This window comes from Crotalus tigris, unplaced genomic scaffold (assembly GCF_016545835.1).
Source record: "Crotalus tigris isolate CLP2741 ecotype Arizona unplaced genomic scaffold, ASM1654583v1 scf7180000017836.1595184, whole genome shotgun sequence".
Classification (NCBI taxonomy): Eukaryota; Metazoa; Chordata; class Lepidosauria; order Squamata; family Viperidae; genus Crotalus; species Crotalus tigris.
The window spans coordinates 779,415-792,793 of NW_024096663.1; the positions used below are offsets into that span (position 1 = coordinate 779,415).

The window sequence follows — 13,379 nt, forward strand, 5'->3', positions numbered from 1 at the left end:
TTTATTAAATATTAAATAGGCATGCCAGCCAAAAAGTAAGTCCCATCCCTCCAAATGGAGTATCTCAAGGTTTGTTAAATTTACCCAATCACTGATTGATGTTAAAACCACCGCATCATAGTATAATTTCAAATTCGGTACCTTGAGTCCACCTGTCTCACGGAAGTCTTGCATGATTTTAAACTTAACCCTTGGCTTTTTCCCTGCCCAAATGAATTTATTGATTCCTTTCTGCCATTCACTTAAGTTAATCTCATTCTTCAAAATCGGTAACATTTGAAACAAAAAAAGAAACTTGGGTAGAATATTCATTTTTATCACTGCAATTCTTCCTATGAGAGATAATTGCAACTTCTCCCAATTCCTCAAGTCTTTCTGTACACTAACCCACAAACTTTCATAATTATTTTTAAATAATTTTGCATTAGAAACAGATAACATCACCCCCAAATATTTTACCTTGTTGACAATTTCAAAACCCGTCAGGTTAGCCAAAATCTGCTTCTCCCGAATAGTCATATTTTTAGGTAGGATTTTAGTCTTATTAACATTAATCTTAAAACCCGAAACCGAGCCATAATGATAAATCAACTGCAATAACTTTACTACAGAGTAGTTAGGTTGCGACAAAGTAACCACCAAGTCGTCCGCAAAAGCTCTTAACTTATATTCTTTTTTGTTAACTTCTATTCCTTTTATTTCCTGCGACTCTCGAATTTTAATCAACAATATTTCCAGTGTTAAAACAAACAACAACGGTGATAATGGACATCCCTGTCTAGTACCTTTCTCTATTGTAAAAACCTCTGACAAACCTCCATTAACAATAAGTTGTGCCGTTTGTTTTTGGTATATTACCGTAAGAGTAAGAGCTTGTAATATCTTTTCACCAAAATTCATCTCTTCAATTACTCTTAACATAAAATGCCAATTCAATTGATCAAAAGCTTTTTCAGCATCTAAAAATATCAGCCCTGCAGAAACTTGGTTATTCTTGTCTAGATATTCTAATAAATTAATGATTTGTCTAGCATTATTTTTCATATACCTACCAGTTATAAACCCAGATTGGTCTTTATGCACAAGATGATGCACAACCCTCATAAGCCTATTTACTAAAATTTTTGCAAATATCTTATAATCAACATTTAAAAGAGATATAGGTCTATAATTCTTTGGTAAAGTAAGATCTTGATCCTCTTTTGGAATCAAAGATATAAAAGCACTACGCCATGAGGGAGGAATCTCTGAACCCTGTAAAATGTCATTAAAAAGATCACCTAATGGTTGGATCATCTCTTCCATTAAAGCTTTATAATAAACAGATGTCAACCCATCCGTACCCGGTGCTTTCCCTGGTTTCAATTGTTTAATTGCTGTCGCAATTTCCTCATTAGTAATTAAACCATTAATTTCCTGTTTCTGGTCCTCTGTCAGTTTGGGAAGGCTGGCCTCGCTTAAATATTTATTTATATCTAAGATTTGCACATTCGTAGATTTATATAATTTCTGATAGTAATCTAAAAAAGATTTCTTAATCAATTCCTTCTGAAACACTAATTTGCCCTTACAGTTTATTTTATCTATTATTCTCTGTCTCTGTTTCTTTCTTAATTGATAGGCCAACCATCTCCCTGGTTTATTAGCATTACAAAATGTGTTTTGTTTCATAAACAATAAATTAGTTGCGGATTGATCCGCCATCAACATATTAAATTGTGTTCTTAACAACTTTATAGATTCTTTAATCCCTTCATCTGAAGGATTTAAAATCAAAGACTTTTCTTTTAATTTAATTTCATCTTCCAATTCTTTACGTTTCTGAGTCTGCTTTTGCCTATGAAAGTTATTCATTTTTATCAGGATCCCACGCATGAATGCTTTACTTGCATCCCATACCATTGACATTGAAGTCCCCTTATACATATTTAAAGCAAAATAATCCTTTAAACACTCCTTTAACTTTTGAACATTCTTTTCTTGTCTGAATAAGTTCTCATTCACCCTCCAAGATCTTCTCTCCTCTTTTTCTTGAATCAGCTCCATCCAAAGCGACCTAGGAAAAATCTTAACATTCTTTATTCTATTATATAAATCCGTTGTGATAAAAAAAAAGTCAATTCTTGAAAAGGATTGGTGTCTATCTGAAAAGAAAGTAAAGTCTCTCTCCTCTTGATTACATTCCCGCCAATAATCCCTTAATTCCCAGTCCTCTTTCATGTCAAAAAAGGCTTTAGGTAGTTTTGCCTGTTTAAAAAGAGAAGAAGAACCTTTCTTGTCCCTTTGTATATCTAAGACACCATTCCAATCACCCATTAATACCACGGATCTGTAGTCCAGCAGAGTTATTTTTTGATGTAGCAATCTATAAAATTGTTCCTGTTGCTGATTTGGTGCATAAAGTCCCACTATAAGTATTTTCTTACCATATAAGCCAAGTTCAATCATCACATATCTTCCTTGGGGATCTGATTCTACCAGACAAGCTGGTAAATTTTGCTTCACATAAATAACCACTCCCCCCTTTTTCCCAGGAGCAGAAGATACAAAATGAGATCCCAGACGGGCGTTAACTAAATATTTTTGATCTTTAAGTAGAATATGAGTTTCCTGTAGGCAAATAATGTCATTATTATGTTGCTTTAAATAGTAAAAGATTTTCTTTCTTTTCTGAGGGGAATTTAGACCGTTAACATTCCAGGTCAGGAACTTTGCCATCTCCCTTGACCAAGAGCCTGGAGAAGACTACCTGGAGGTCTGCCATTGCTGTATGTGTTGCAGAACTCTTGGGTCTTGCTCCTCCCACCGGCAGTGAAACACTTTCCGAAGAAGATTCTTTAATCTCTTTCTTTTGTTGCTCCTTTTCCTTGCGTCTATGTGCTGCACGGGTCATCCTCTGCTCTTTGACCTCTGTTTGACGTTGCCCTTCAGCTTGCCACTTCCCAGCAGAGATCAGACCTAATGCTTCAGATTGCTGTTCCAGCTCTTTACCACTCAAGGGTTTCTGAACAGATGAAGCTGAGCCTGCACCCAGGACCGTATTATAAAACTCTTTAGCTTTAACAACCGTATTCAACCTGTAACGCATCCCCGCATGGCTCAAAGCAATACCCATCGGGATCTCCCATCTGAATGGCATCAGTCTTGCTTTAAGTTCATTAGCTAAGAAAGCAAAATCTTTCCTGTTTCTTAAAATTTTTGATGGGATTTCCTTTAAAATGATAACATCTTGGGCAGCAATCTGGAATCTCTTATTATAAAAAGCTTGTATAATTTCATTGCGCAGAGACTTCTTTGTGAAATAAATCACAACATCTCTAGGCAAATTCTTTTGCTTCGCAATCCAAGAATTAACTCTGTAAATTTTTTCCACTTCTCTGCGTAATTCTCCTTTATCCATATTCAGAGCAACAGCTAGATCACTAAGCACCATCTCCATCAGATCTTGATTCATATCTTCCTTGAGACCCCTAATCCTCAGGGCGTGTTCCATCTCCCTATACTGAGACATAAGGATATCTACTTGTGAGATCTCCATCTTGCTTTCCATATCTTGAAATTTATCCTCAAAAAAATCAACTGTATCAGCAACTTCCTCCACTCTCGAGTCCAGCTTCACCACCACCGAAGCCAAACCTGATACAGCTGTAACTATATCTTGCCGCAAAATGGTGTTATTATCTTCTAGTAAGTCCTTCATTTCATTTAATTCCACTTTAATTTCAGATTTAATCTGTACAACAAGCTGCTTCATTTCATCTCTAATTTGGGATACAGCATCTCCCATTATGTTTTTAATCTCTTGTGCAGACAGGCCTGGCGGAGGAGGAGAGGGTGGTGGCTGGGTCGGTGGTACATGTTTGGGTTGTTGTTGTTGTTGTTGTTGTTGTGCAGTTAAAGTTGTGGGAGAGGAAACCACCTTAGGTAGTATAGAAGGCGGTTGTCTCTTTGAAGCCATTTTTTAAAACACAGTTCTCTCTTCCCTCTCCCCCCAAAAAAGGGAGGGGAGAAATAGAAGTTAAAAAGAACAAAAATGCTGTAATCCTTAAAGTTCCAAGTTCCAAAAAAGAAAAAAAAAGAAGAAATCAAGAGAAAAATCCAAAGCCAAGAACAAAAAAATCAAAAGCAATCATTTAAATCCGATACTTTCCAAGAAAAATAAGAACAAAGAGACAAAAGAAAAAGAAAGAAAGAAAAGCCAAACACTTTCAAAACGCCATCTTATTTTCTCTCTCCGTGCCAGCAAAAAAGAACAAAGGAGAGATAACCAAAACTAACTAGAAAAAGAAAATAAAGCACTAAACTATATAAAAGAAAATCCTTTAAATCGCTCTGTCCGCTTCTAAAGTTACTCACCGAAACTCTGTAACCGCGGAGATAGAAGCGGCAGTTTCTTTTGCTTCCAAAGAAGCAAAAACAGCTGGGAGGCGGAGATCAGCAGGAGCTCCGAGGGAACACTCCTTCCACCCCCTCTAGGAAAAAATCCAGAGGGGGTTCAGGGGTTCTACCTCTACTCCTGCGTTCTCTACCCCTTCCCTTTGCCCGGGAAGGGGATTCCGAGCTGCGGGCCAGCTGATGCACGCTGTGCTCCGTGGCTCTGACACCTTCCCAGCTGGACGGCTACAGAATAGCCGCCATCGCCGCCGCCCCGTACCGGAAGCTCCCGTGTTATATTTCTTTTTAACCGTCCACAAATTCAGTATGAATGCATGTGGCAGAAGGAGAATTTATCCCAGCTATGTGTATTACTTAGAATGCATTCAGAATGCTCCCATGGATAAGATTTGTATTCAGATAAAACTAAAATGAGGTTTGATATTTTTTTTTCCAAGAAGCTCCAGGAAAATTGATTGGGAAAGGAACTTTGTAGAAAATCAGGCAGAATAAATGCAAACCCATTCCTTCTGCTCCAGGAAAATAAAAATCTATTCTAAGACATTTCATATAATACCCCAACTTTAGTAAAATGTACCCCTATTGTATAGCATGATGTCTCATTCTGGTGAGATGGAAGTTCCCTGAGGCTGGGCTGCAGCACGAGTCCGAAAGCTCAGAAGGCTAAACTTCTGGTCCCGGTGACTGACCCAGATTGTATCCTGCAACATTATCCTGGGGTACGTATATTTGCCTTAATTCATAATATCTTAAGCCCAACAGAGCAAGAGCAAGGTAAAATAATAGAGGTCTTTCAACCTTCTTTTACAAACCTGATTCTCCAATAAGTCTCATCATCTTAAATAAAATACAATAAACATAAAAAGAATCTTGGCAGTTTCATGGACACACCCATATAGTTTTCTTGGCAACATTATCTAAGTGCTTTTCCATTGCCTTCTTCTCAATCTAGCCTACAGTCCTGGTTCTTCTCTGCTTGTCCTTCATTCAAGTACTAACTAAACCTGATCCTGCTTGCTTTCAGTCCTAGACAAGATTAGAAGCAGGCCCTAAAACTTTTGAATAAAATTGTTTATAAGCAGTGCTTTTTTTCTTAAAAAAAAAAAAAAAAAAACGGTGCCAGAACTCACACACATCATACAATCCGCCTTGCCTACCCTACAAGGTTCCATCCAAAAAAGGTGCCGGAACTCCATTCTGGGTGTTCTATGAGAAAAAAAGCCCTGTTTATAAGCATATTTTCATGTCATACTACAAGAAAGTCTTAGACAATTTGGTGAGAAATACTCATTTGTTCCTGGAAAGGTCCTTGTCTGTGAATTCATCTGTGCACACTTAAGAATAATTTTACCCAGAACATCTCTATGGGATAAAAGTGACTCTTTCATTTCTGCCTGTATGCATCTTTCTAGCCAAAACTTTGCCTGAAATAACCACTACAAGCAAAGCAGTGGAGTATTAACTCTTAAAACATAATAGCAACAAGGCTCACCAAGCTTCATATTGTGTGATTGTTTCCAGTTTGCCTACTTTTTGAAACACTAGTGAAATTTAAATAAATTTAATGCTGTCATCTTAAACTGAAGGTTTTTATTATGGAATATTAAACAGTATATTCTGAATTAACATCTGGCAAATTCAGTCCCTCCAACTATTCTTCTAAAATATCCAAGACAGATCGCGTATTTGGTATGAGTTTGAAAAAAACTTGCAAAATAAAGGTGTAAATTAGATGCTGTTTTTACACATAGAGTTTCAGCTGTTCCACACATGAATATATTTAATAATCTTTTCTTTATTAAAGTATATTTTAATATACTTTAAGAGCAAAATTTAAAAAAAAACAAAAGGCATTTTTGATACCATCTAAGTAAATTTAGGCTTAAATTGAAAAAAGTAGGGAAAAGCACTAGGCCACTCAGGTATGAACTAAATCATATTCCTGATGAATATACAGTAGAGGTGACAAATAGATTTAAGGAACTGGATCTGATAGACAGAATGCCTGAAGAACTATGGATGGAAGTTCGCAACATTGTACAAGAGGTAGCAACTAAAACCATCCCAAAGAAAAGGAAATGCAAGAAAGCAAAATGGCTGTCTCAGGAAGCTTTGCAAATAGCTGAGGAAAGAAGGGAAGCGAAAGGCAAAGGAGAAAGAGAAAGATACACCCAATTGAATGCAGAATTCCAGAGAGTAGCTAGAAGAGATAAGAATGCCTTCTTAATTGAACAGTGCAAAGAAATAGAAGAAAACAACAGAACAGGGAGGACCAGAGATCTCTTCAAGAAAATTGGAGATATGAAGGGAACGTTTCATGCAAAGATGGGCATGTTAAAGGACCAAAATGGCAGAGACCTAACAGAGGCAGAAGAGATTAAGAAGAGATGGCAAAACTACACAGAAGAACTATACAAGAATGAGCTTAACATCCCAGATAACCACAGTGAGATGGTCATTGACCTCGAACCAGACATCTTAGAATGTGAAGTGAAATGGGCCTTAGAAAATCTGAGCAACAACAACGCTAGTGGAGGTGACAGTATTCCAGCTGAGCTATTCAAAATCTTAAAAGACGATGCAGTAAAAGTGCTACACTCATTTGCCAGCAAATTTGGAAAACTCAACAGTGGCCACAGGATTGGAAAAGGTCAGTTTACATTCCAATTCCAAAGAAAGGCAATGCCAAAGAATGTTCAAACTATCGCACCATTGCACTCATTTCACATGGCTAGTAAAGTTATGCTTAAAATCCTACAAGCTAGACTCCAGCAGTATGTGGATTGAGAACTACCAGAAGTACAGGCAGGATTTTGAAGAGGCAGAGGAACTAGAGATCAAATTGCCAACATACGCTGGATCATGGAGAAAGCTAAGGAGTTCCAGAAAAACATCTACTTCTGCTTCATTGACTATGCAAAAGCCTTTGATTTTGTGGATCACAACAAATTGTGGCAAGTTCTTAAAGAGATGGGAGTACCAGACCATCTCATTTGTCTCTTGAGAAACCTATATGCGGGTCAAGAAGCAACAGTGAGAACCGAACACGGAACCACTGATTGGTTCAAAATTGGAAAAGGAGTCCGGCAAGGCTGTATACTGTCGCCCTGCCTATTTAACTTATATGCAGAGAACATCATGAGAAAGGCAGGGCTAGATGAATCAAAAGTTGGAATTAAGATTGACGGGAGAAATATCAACAACCTAAGATATGCAGATGATACCACTCTAATGGCAGAAAGTGAAGAGGAACTAAAGAGCCTCTTGATGCGGGTGAAGAAGGAGAGTGCAAAAGTTGGCTTGAAACTCAACATTAAGAAAACCAAAATCATGGCATCCGGCCCTATCAATTCCTGGCAAATAGATGGGGAAGAAATGGAGGTAGTGACAGATTTTATTTTTCTGGGCTCCAAGATCACCTCAGATGGAGACTGCAGCCAAGAAATTAAAATACGCTTGCTCCTGGGGAGGAAAGCTATGGCAAATCTAGACAGCATTCTAAAAAGCAGAGACATCACCCTGCCAACAAAAGTGCGCATAGTCCAGGCCATGATTTTCCCAGTTGCAATGTATGGCTGTGAAAGTTGGACCATAAGAAAGGCTGAGCGCCAAAGAATTGAGGCCTTTGAACTATGGTGCTGGAGAAGGCTCCTGCGAGTCCCTTGGACTGCAAAGCTTTCAAACCGGTCAGTCCTAGAAGAGATCAACCCCGACTGCTCTTTAGAAGGCCAGATCCTGAAGTTGAAACTCAAATACTTTGGCCAACTAATGAGAAGGAAGGACTCACTGGAGAAGGGCCTAATGCTGGGAAAGATTGAGGGCAATAGAAGAAGGGGACGACAGAGAATGAGATGGCTGGATGGAGTCACTGAAGCAGTAGGTGTGAATTTAAATGGACTCCAGAAGATGGTAGAGGACAGGAAGACCTGGAGGAATGTTGTCCATGGGGTCGCGATGGGTCGGACACGACTTCGCAATTAACAACAACAACAACAAGTAAATATTAAATTTTATTAACTATTCGGAAAACTGCTCCTTGGATATATATATCCTATAAATTTAAAGGTCAGGGGCTACAAGGGCAAATTCTGTATTACAATGCAAAAGAGCTTAAATGTTGAAAGAACACTACTATCAACAAGGAAAACTGATTTTATTCCTGTTATAAATTGACCAAAAGAGAATGTATATGGGTGACAGGTTTTGAGTATCACATGAGTGAATTTGTGAGCTAGTATTCAATAGGCTTGCTGAGAATGGACAGAAGAGCTGGCCTGGAAGACATGCAAAGAGAGAGCAAAATAAAACTTATTACGAAATGAAAATCAATATATATATAATAGACCTATTAGAAACATAATTTTACAAGTGATATGTTGAACAGAAGCTGTTGAATAGACTAACCAGATCAAAAAATTATGTACTTATATTACTTCAACCATATTATTATGGCAATCCTAGGTATATTATGATTAAAGTTCATTGATTAAAGTTAATAAATTTTAGTCTCATCAGACCCATTCATAGTTTTATTTTCTTGCTTATCCATGCTGAAGTTTTCTAAGCTTCTTAAAGAGAGTTTTAAATGAATATTTGAATGGCTGGAAATCAAAGCTTGAACTAAGGACCTCGGATAAAGCTATTTGCACTGAAAAAGTAAGAGTCACTATAAGAAGCATATTAAACCAGTCAGTGAAAAGCTAAGATGAATATTGGCCAACAAAGTTCAGGTTAGTGTTGTTTCTATACTGCTAAGAGAACATGAAGCAAGGTGGATCTAAATTATTGGCACCAAAAATATATATTAGAGATTATAAAATTATTTATAATTTATCTAAAATTATAATTGTATATAAATTTTGGCATAACCAAGATTGGATAGGATAAAATCCAGATTGGAAAATAGTGATCAGGGGACATGGCACTATTGTAGAATTAAGTTGGATTCATTGGTAAGAGAATTTAATGAGATAAAGAATTCAACATGATTAGGACACATTTAAAACTCAACTACAAACCTTTTCATTGAGAGCCAAAGGAAAAAATAAAAGAAGCCAATGTTACTGCTCAGTAGTGAACACCTGAGAATAAAAAGAGGACATAAAATGGCATTAGAAAAGGGACAGGCCAAGGAAATATTTATAATTTGTTGTGCCTCTGAGTCAGTTTTGACTGTTAATGATTGTCCAGACTACTCCCTGCCATTTTTTTGGGCAAGGTTTACCACAAGATATTTGCCACTGTCTGCTTCCTAGGCTAAGGGTGAGTGATTGGTCCAAAGTCATTCAGCTGTTTTCATGCCTAACGAAGGACTAGAACTCATGTTGCCCCATATTTCTAGCCTTATAACTTAATCACTTAACCATGAAATTGGCATTCATTGTTAACTAGAATTCTATAAATTTTGTAAGAAATGCTAGTATTTGTAAGCAACCCAGAGTCACTTTATAGGGGAAATGGGTGGCACAAAAATTTAATTAATTAATTAATTCAGAAAAAACTGACACAAAATTTGTTCTGATATGTTTAAAATAAAAGGAAGAAAGGCAAGAAGAAATTATTTAGCTATTCTATTTCCATTTCAACATAGCTTTCCCAACAAGGGGAAGGGAGAGAGTATTTTACCACCAGATATTTGAGAAGAGCAGATAGAAGAGGCAGAATTACAAGTTGAGTTTGATAGAATCATTATGTATATGTAAATTCTAAGTTTGAATGGATTAATTTTTCCAGGATAAGATGATTCATTTCCTAGGTGCTGAATGAACTTGCTGATAGATCTGGCTGAACAACAGGTGAAGTGCCAGTCAAAGGTATTGTTTGTGTTAAAAAGGGCAGGAAGGAGGGGAGGGGACAGGAGGGCAGGTAGGAGAGGGGAGGGAGAGGGAGGAGACAAACTACAAGTTAATCAGATTATCAATACCTGGAAACATTCCAGATCAATAGATCAGTAAGCAGCTTCAAAACAATGCAATGATTACCGGATGTCTGCATTAACTTTTCAAGAACAAGCCTTGCCAAAGTAAACATATCTCTTGTTTGTTTGGCTATGGGAATACAGTGAAAATAATATACACTGATTTCAGCAATGGATCTGACAAATTACCCATGAGATTATCATCAGCGAGCTAGCCATCTATGGGCTAGATATTACAAATATTTAAGCAAATATAAAGCTGGCTCAAAAAGTGTAATCTAAAAATATTCATCAATCATTCTTCATAAAGTTAGGTATCAGAAGACCCAGTATTTTTTATATTTTTATTTTGATATTTTTCACTTTAGAAAAATACAAAAATGTGTGAAACACTAAAAGATAAGAATTAAAAGCAAGATTATTTTCAGAAAATAGAGGATCAGGCTATAAATAACAGTATGAAATTGCACATAAGAAAACGTAAGATTTTTTCAGTTAGAAAAGAGAAATTAAATGTGTAAATGCAGAATGGAATGATATGGTTTAACAATAAAGTAAAATTAAAAATATCCTCAAGCCAACCTTGATTCTTTATGACTTTCATAGAGTTTTGTTGGCATTATCCCAAAAGTACTTTTGCTTCTTCTGTGAAGTTCTAGCTAACATCCCAAGGATTCTTCAGTGGTTTCATATGTAATTACTAATCAAACAGTCGATCCTTAATTTCCAAGTCCAGCCCTTAGTTGTTGCAACATATGAATAACACTTAACAAGATTACAAGATGACTATGAACCAGAAATAGTGAGATGACTGCAAAAATGAAGTGCAATTTAAGACTGCCATAACAGAAATTTCATGGTAAGTAATAATTGCATAATATTTTGCATTAGTAAGATTCCACCTTGAGTTTTATGTTCCATTCTGGATCCTGCACTGTAGAATGGAAACAAAATATCATGAAGGGTAACAAGGATAATCAGTGTTTTAAAACTAGATCCTATGGGGAAAAATTCAAGGTATTACTCTTGAGAAGACATTTTGGGCAGGTTCAAGGATGCAGTTGCAGTACTGCTTCTCTGGAGAACTCAGTAATATCCAGCCTATAATTATACTATTAAAAATAAATGACATATTGATTTCTTCAAGCATAACTTCAACTTTAGATTTCTTCATTCAAATTCATTGATCATTTTCACGGTCAAGAACCTTTGAGTTTTAGGAAGATATATTTCAGTTGAACATTAGAAAATGTTCCTAACTATCAGAACAATTGTTTACATGTTGTGATTATGAATTTAGAACTAAGTATGTAGAACAAGGCAGGGTTTCCTTCCCTGGAAGTGTTCAAACAGAAACTGCTATGCTGTCTTCGATGTGCAATTGGGATTCTTGCAACAATATGGCGTAAAGTAGACAACATTACACATTTCTAAATATATTGTCATAGGAAGCTGGCTTTCACAAATGTTCCTTTAACAGTTTCAAAACTGCAGTCTAGTTACATTGACATTATCTTCCTTGCTGAAGGCACCTTTTCTTGGAATTCAGTCTGCAATTTAGTTCAGTCAGTGCTAATAGGGAATTCAGACTGCTGACTTAATTGCATTCCTGTCAGATATGGCTGCTTTGAAGTAGGATAGATCATTTAAAAAAGGAGCAAAGGGATAAGAAAGAAATGGCAGGAGCACCATCTCAGGAGTTATACTGAAAAAAACATTAAAGGATGCCAGAACTTCCAGTCTTTATCTTTTGTCCCAAACATACCTTCTCCTCTCCTAAAAGATAAAATTTATTCAACTAGTGAAAAATTGCAAATATTTTCAGGATGGAAAGTATAGCATCCCTTTGGCCATTTTTATATTTAAACATCTTTATCGTATCTTGTACTGCATAGGAACTTAACAAAAACCACATATTGGACTGTGATACAATTCTCATCCCTACTTTGCTTCCAGTAACTATTGTTTTCTGAACTATTCCATCAGTTCTTGCTTACAACAGTCATTTGCTAAAGTGACTTTATCTCTGAATGCCAGCCTTTTTGTTGAAATATGGGTACTGTATTATAGCCGCTATGTATTTGCACTGTCTTGATCTAACAATAATTTGGGATCCCTGAGTATTTTAAGTTTTTCTGAGTGCTTGACATTTAACTTCCAGCTGTCTATTGCACTCATTAGTTCAGTTGTACACTGTAGCCAGCGGCTTATTCCCATTTAAAATCTCATTCACATTTGCTTACAGCAGCTTTTTATTATTCAGACATTTTGTCTTTTTTACGTTTTCTTTCATTAGCACAGAATTTCACAAGTCCTTGGTGAATAATTAGCTCCACTAGGAAAAAGTGTGTGTGTGTGTGGGTGGGTGGGTGGATGTATACAGACACACAATTGTGTATAAAATCAGTTTTGGGTATTCATAAGTGGGCAAAGGGGAAGAAATGATAAAACATGAGCCTCAGTACAATCCTGTTCTTAACATACTTACATGTAACACTGTAATGTAAGTACAAAAAGGCAATGCTTGTGGCATGCGTGCTTTAGTAGTACAGTAGCTAGTTGCCAATGCCTTTCTGATCAGCTAATCATTGATATGCTGTAAACACAGCAAACAACTCCAGTACAAATGAGCAAATTAAAAACAAAAAAACTATATTACACCAATTACACAAAAGTAAACAAAACAATGTGTATTGCAATTATTAAAAGCCTTTATAATTAATATTCAAATATATTTTAAATACGTATTTCAAAAGTGAAAAATTAATTATTATTTTAATTTATATGAGGGGTAGTTGAATGGTAGTTGTGACCTGTCCTCAGAATTCCAGCTGTTCCAACACACTCAAGATCATATGAGGTCTGGAGATCTGGATGCTTGGTAACCAGTTTGCATTTATGATCAGTTACAGCATCTTGCAATCACATATTTGCCATTTGCCTGCTAGCTTCCCCACTGACTTTCTCAGAAAGCCAGCGGGAAAGGTCACAAATCAGTGGGGTAAGTGTCCTCCCCATATATCCACCTCCAGTCCATCTGCTCACACTGCATGGTCAACTCATGCAA

General features: G+C 36.6%; 1 protein-coding gene across 6 annotated transcripts in view; it reads right to left on the reverse strand.

Annotated features, from left to right (window-relative positions):
- Positions 1–13,379, reverse strand: part of NAV3 (neuron navigator 3) — a 688,216-nt gene that overhangs the window by 558,710 nt on the left and 116,127 nt on the right. The window lies entirely within an intron of this gene.